Consider the following 6,273-nt stretch of genomic DNA (forward strand, 5'->3'; position numbering starts at 1 on the left):
TGAATCATTCAATATTTTGTCCATAGAATCCTTCAGTATTTCAAGTTGAGGTTTGAATGTCTCCTTCAGTTCCTCAGCTTGAGAAATGCTAAGTGTGTTCTTACCTTTTGGTTTTCTAACTCCAGGTCTTTGCACATTTCAATGTATTATTTTGGTATGTCTTCTTGAGCTGATCTTTGAAAGTTTCTACTCAGCTCTTTTATGTTCTCATTTCTTACATTTGGTTTAGCAACTATATGTTATAGAGCAATTTTCAAAGTCTCTTCTGAAATCCATGTTGGTCTTTTCCTTGTTTCTTTTCTTCTTAATGACCTTTACCTTTCTTCCTGTAAGAGGTACTTGATGTCAACCCATAACTCTTATGGTCTTGGACTTTAGTGTCTAATATATCAAACCTGTTCTTCAGATGACCTCTAAATTCAGGTGAGCTGAGCTATATTTAAGGTTATATTTAGCTCATGTGGACTTATTTTAATTGTCTTTAGCTTCAGCTTGATAATGCATATGAGCAATTGATGGCCTGTTCCACAGACTGCCTCTGGTTTTGTTTTGACTGATGATGTGGTGATTTTCCACCATGTCTTTCCACAGATGTAGTTAATTTGATTTTTGTGTATTTCATCTGGTGAGACCATTTTTATAGTCATCTATCATGTTGTTTAAAAAAGGTATTTGCAATGAAGAAGTCATTGGTCTTGCAAAATTTTGTCATGTGATTTCCTGCATTGTTTCTTTCAATAAGGCCATATTTTCCAACTACTGATCCTCTTTGTTTCCAACCTTTGCATTCTGATTGCCAGTAATTATCAATACATCTTGATTGCATGTTTGATCAATTTCAGACCCAATAAGCTGACAGAATTATTTAATTTCATTATTACTGTCTTTAGTAGGTGGTGCACAAATCTGAGTAATAGTAATGTTAATTGGTTGTCCTTGTAGGTATTATGGATATTATCCTATCAGAGACAGGATTGTACTTCAAGACACTCATATTTCCTTTTTGATGATGAATGCAATGCCACTTCTCTTCAATTTGTCATTTCTGGCATAGTAAACAATGTGATTGTCAGATTCAAATAGCCAAGACCAGTCCATTTTAGCTCACAAATGCTTAGAATATTAATTTTTATGCTTTCTATTCCATTTTTGACTATTTCATTTTTTTCTAAATTCACACTTTGTACAATTCATGTTCAGATTATTAATGGATGTTTACAGTTTTTTTCTCCATTTGGAGTTGTGCCCCATTAATAAATGATGGTTTCAAAGACATTACTCCTTTGCAACATCACAGTCAACTCAACTCTACTCTTCCCAAGTCATAATTTGAGCACCTTAACCTGAGGAGCTCATTTTATGACACTTTACCAGACAATATTCTGGTGCTCTTCATCATGTTCCAATATTCAATATTCTGGTGCTGATAGTGTTCCACTGCTATTCATAAGGTTTTCTGTGACTAACTATTTGAGAGTAGTCTGTCTCTCCTTCTTCCTAGTCTGTCTTCATCTGGAAGCTCAGATGAAATCTGTCCATTATGCATGACCCTGTCAGAATTTAAAATACCCATTGCATAGTTTGCAGAATCACAGCAACCTGCAAACCACCACAGTAGCACAAAATGACTGATGAGTTGTGGCATCACTTTAGAGGGTCCCTGATAGTGTTGGAGAAAATGTGGAATAAAACTCAAAATTACTTAAAAAACAACAACAAGAAAAAACAGATATACTGGTTAGAAAGAGACTGGAGGATCCCAAGATTGGCCCTTAGTCATCCTTCAGGGCTGTAAAGAAATTCACCTGGGCCCACTTTTCAACCAAACAATAGACAACAACACTAGTAAGGTATGCTCTCCATAAAATGATGAACCATTGGGGATCAAAGGGCAATATTTGCTTAAGTATAAAGTTGAACAAGGATAGGATGGAGGTGGAATGGAATTAAGAATCACAGGAAGGAAATAAGATAATTTGTTCCATAAAGGGGATTGCAATCACTGATTTATTGATTCATTTATATTTTTCAATATCATTTCAAAAAGGATGCTATCCAGTTTCTAGTTATGTCATAAGAAATGGATTCCAGTTATGTCATAAAAAAAAAATTTAAATTCAATATGAAATATCCTCTCTGGTCTATGTAAATTAAATGTAATCAAAATAAAATAATTAACAGCTATGTAAATTTCTACTGATAATATTGCTAGCCTAATATATTGTATTAAAGTCATTTCATAATCAGTTTCCAAGTACTACTTTTCAACATGTTCTATATTATTCACAATTTCAGCATTATTGATTGTCTCTTAGCTCAAGCTATCAGTTTCTCTGGAGCTGTGCTCCTTGAATCCTTATCATTGATTAAGTCAAGTTGAAAATAATGTCAAATATCAGTATTATTCAAACATATGTAATATTTAACTTTATTCATTAAAAATAAACAAGTTTTCCAATGCTCATTAATCATTGTTTCTCTGTGACACTTCATAGAATTAATGGCTTTTTAATCCTTAAATCTGAGTCTTTGTAATTTCCTTTTGATCCTTAACCCTAGGTCCAGTCCAAACATATTGGTATATTAATCAATAAACTGTAAAATTTCTATATATCTTATAATTTAGAGATTACTGAGACTCAATAAAAAGTACTTTGATAATGCTGTAGCTTATGATGTTGTTCATAAAGATTTTTGATCAAAAACAACCATCTAGATTTGGCTCATCCTTTTTGTATTTGTATGAAACCCATCCCACCTTTTTCCAACCTTAATTCTATAGATTGATATACTGACACTCTATTACATTGCTAGGGATCTTTCCAGTTTAGTGACAGAATCTTTTTCCTTCTTAAAAAGAAATCATCTAAAATTCATTAAATAATTAAGACTCCTCATTGAATCTGTGATATGATAGTATCCTTAATTTCATTCAGACGTGTTTTTCAGGATCTGTCAAGAGAGGCTGAGAAGTTTATACTCAAAACCATAGGCATACTCATTTTCATTGTGAACACTCAAGGCTCAAACATGTATGATACACAAAGTAATTCATATAGTTGTATCGTAGCTACAATATGAAATATATTTAAATTTATAAGCCTACTAAACTGTAAAATCTTCAAGATATGGGAGAAAGTTTTAAACCTGAAACTTCAATAATTGTATGGGAATCATCAGAATAAAAGGATAAGGTAAACATTTTGGTAGTAATAGATATACTCTGAACATCCACTAAGAAATAAATTCAGTTCTTATGTAAATATGACCTTAAGGTTAAATACGTAGTTTAGCTAAATTAATTCTTTAATACAATATGTAAATGTAATTACATCAATGGGAAAAGTTGAATTACTTTATTGGTAAACAGTTTTAAACCATCAAAACATGATTTTTTCTTAGGTACAGGAATGTGTGAACCAGGGTTATATGTATTTACCATAAATATTCAGTGGTATCCTGAATAAATAATCTGAGAAGCTGAATTATTTGAAGAAGAATGTGGTGTCAGGATTGGAGAAAGCTCATTAAAAACCTGGATCATGCAACAGTATACACTTGCTTGCTTAAAAGTATGAGGGCTTAAAATACTTAATGATGAAATCAAAGACCACAATATTCATTATTGGCTGTCCCTTAATGTAAAGAAAACAAAAAATCTCACCACTGGACCAATAAATAACATCAAAATAAATGGAAAAACAAAGATAGAAGTTGTAAAAGACTTCATTTCCCTTAGATCCACTATCAACATTCATGGAAGCAGCAGTCAAGAAATCTAATGACATATTGCATTTGGAAAATCTTCTGCACAAGACCTCTTCAAAGTGTTCAAGAACAAAGATGTCAGTTTAAGGATTTAGGTGTGCCTAACCCAAGTCATGGTATTTTAATTGCCTTATATGCATGTGGAAGTTGAACAATGAATATGAAAGATCATAGAAGAAGGACACATTTGAGTTATGGAGTTGGAGGAGATTTTTTAAAGTTCTCTGGATGGCCAGAACAACAAACCAACCTGTGTTGGAAGAAGTATAGCCAGAATGTTCCATAGAATCCAGGAGGTGAGACTTCATTTTTCATAAATTGAACATTTGAGAATGAGTCAAAAATTATCTGGATTATATGTATATGTAAATGTCCATCCACGTTCATGGCCAATTACCACATTTAGCATGCACGTGAAATAATTCAGTCAGTTAAATGAGTGACAGCCAGGGTTCTACCTATGAAATAATCCTAGACAGAAACAGGTTTCAAAAAGTTTGCGTAAGACGGGTACCAAAACAACTCATAGAAGATCATGAACAGATGTGTTCGGACATCTGCAAACAAGATTTGGACCAATACTCAAAAGAAGGTAAAAGTTTCATTAAAAAAATTATTACTGCTGGAGAACCATCAGAGCAAGCAATCAAGTACCTTCATGATAAACTCATCTCCAAAACTGAAACTAAAAGGAAATATACAAGAAGGCATGTAAGCTAGCTGGCGAACGTGTTGGTCTACATGTGAGTGGAAGTGGGGAAAATCAGTAATGAAGAGAGGGGATGAGTTTGACCATGTTCCATAGACTCCTGTCAACCTCGAGATGAGAGAGAGAAGAGGAAGGGCTGGTTGGTCCAAAGTTTGGGAAGACCTGGGAACTCCTGAGCCCATGGATATTGACCTAGCCACAGAGGGTTAGAGCTGAGAGTAAAGCATCCAGCTGATATGAAGTGGAGGGAACCAGAGCTTGACTAGAGGAAAATAAAGAAATTTGATAAAAGAAGCAAGTGTAAATTGCTACAATTTGATGATCTTGACCTATACTTATGGATGTAGTAGCTCAGAATATCATTCGAGAGGAAAGGAGTCTTCAAGGATCAAACCTATCCTCTCTGTATAAAGGATTGATGAGATGCACAACTTGGACATTGACTACAAAAATGGGGGAGAGGGAGGCTATAAAGATACAAAGTGGGTGGCTTACAAGTTTTCATGAGGAAGTGTAGTCTCAGAGTGTGTTGGGCAGGTGGAATTCCCACTAAATAGTTGTCATCTTGTCTAGACAGGTCTGGTGAAAGAAGATGGGGATAAGATTCTTATGATTAGTGAATAATTGCTATCATGACTCATTGCGATTTTCACAATTGTAAAGGTAGACATTTTGTAACTTAAAGGAGGGGGTGGGGATAGTAAACCTTACATTCCAGAAACAGAAGACCATAGGACCATGAGGGAAGAAGAGCATGAACAGAATGTGGGACCCTATTCAGAGAAACAGCTACATCAGAGATCATGGCAGAGATGAGGACATGAAGAGACAGAGCAGCTGAGGAAGTCTAGACTCATGGAAAGAGAAAGACTGAGTGGCAAGGAGGCAGGTTTGCAGAATGTGCCCTTTAGTTGTTTAAGTGATTATATATTCCTGAGTCTTTTTGTGTACATAAAAAGTTCCTATTGTTTCACTGATGATCTTCATAATAACTTCATATCCCTGATAGTTTGCAGTGATCAGTGAAAATATTTTCCAGGGCCTACCCAATTATCTGTATTGACCATCATGCTGTTTGTCTTTATTAATCTTGTTTTTGAGAAAAAAATAGGAGCGTAAAAAAAAAAAAATTTGTGAATGGTAAGCACTGGACTACTAATGAAACGATCAGAGGTTCAAACTCACCAGTTGCTCCTCAGAAACCCTGTACAGGGTCACTGAGTTGGAATTGACTTGATAGTACTTAAAGAACAACAATGTACATCAGAAAAGCATGAGCTTAAATCCTAGCTCTGATCTTTTGTTGTTGTTGTTAATTATTGCTCTGATTCTAATGCATGGTGACCCCCCCCCCCATGTGTGCAGAGTAGACACAGGGTTTTCAAGGTTGCAATATTTCAGAAGTAGATTGCCAGGCCTGTCTTCTGAAGCACCTCTTGGTGGGTTAGAACTGCTAACCTTCCTGATATTACTTAAGATCTTAGTCATTACATCTTGTTAAGTGTATCAAGTCAGTTCCAACTCACTGTGACTCTGTGCAGGGTTTCTGAGACTTTAAATCTTTGTGGGAGCAAAACCCTTCATTTTTCTCCCATGGAACAGCTGGTGGGTGCTGGGGACAGCATACACAGACCCTGGGTTGATCAGTGGCCCTGTGACATGGAAGAAAATCCAATTCCGAGGCCCTCCTCAGGATAGCTAGCCATGGACCCTGAGGGCCAAAGGAAGTGACCTCCTGACATCCCAGGTTCATTGGTTTTTGCGAACTCACTGGTTGGCTACCTCTGTATAATTTT

The sequence above is a fragment of the Chrysochloris asiatica genome, unplaced genomic scaffold, assembly GCF_000296735.1.
Source record: "Chrysochloris asiatica unplaced genomic scaffold, ChrAsi1.0 scaffold00070, whole genome shotgun sequence".
NCBI classification, from domain to species: domain Eukaryota; kingdom Metazoa; phylum Chordata; class Mammalia; order Afrosoricida; family Chrysochloridae; genus Chrysochloris; species Chrysochloris asiatica.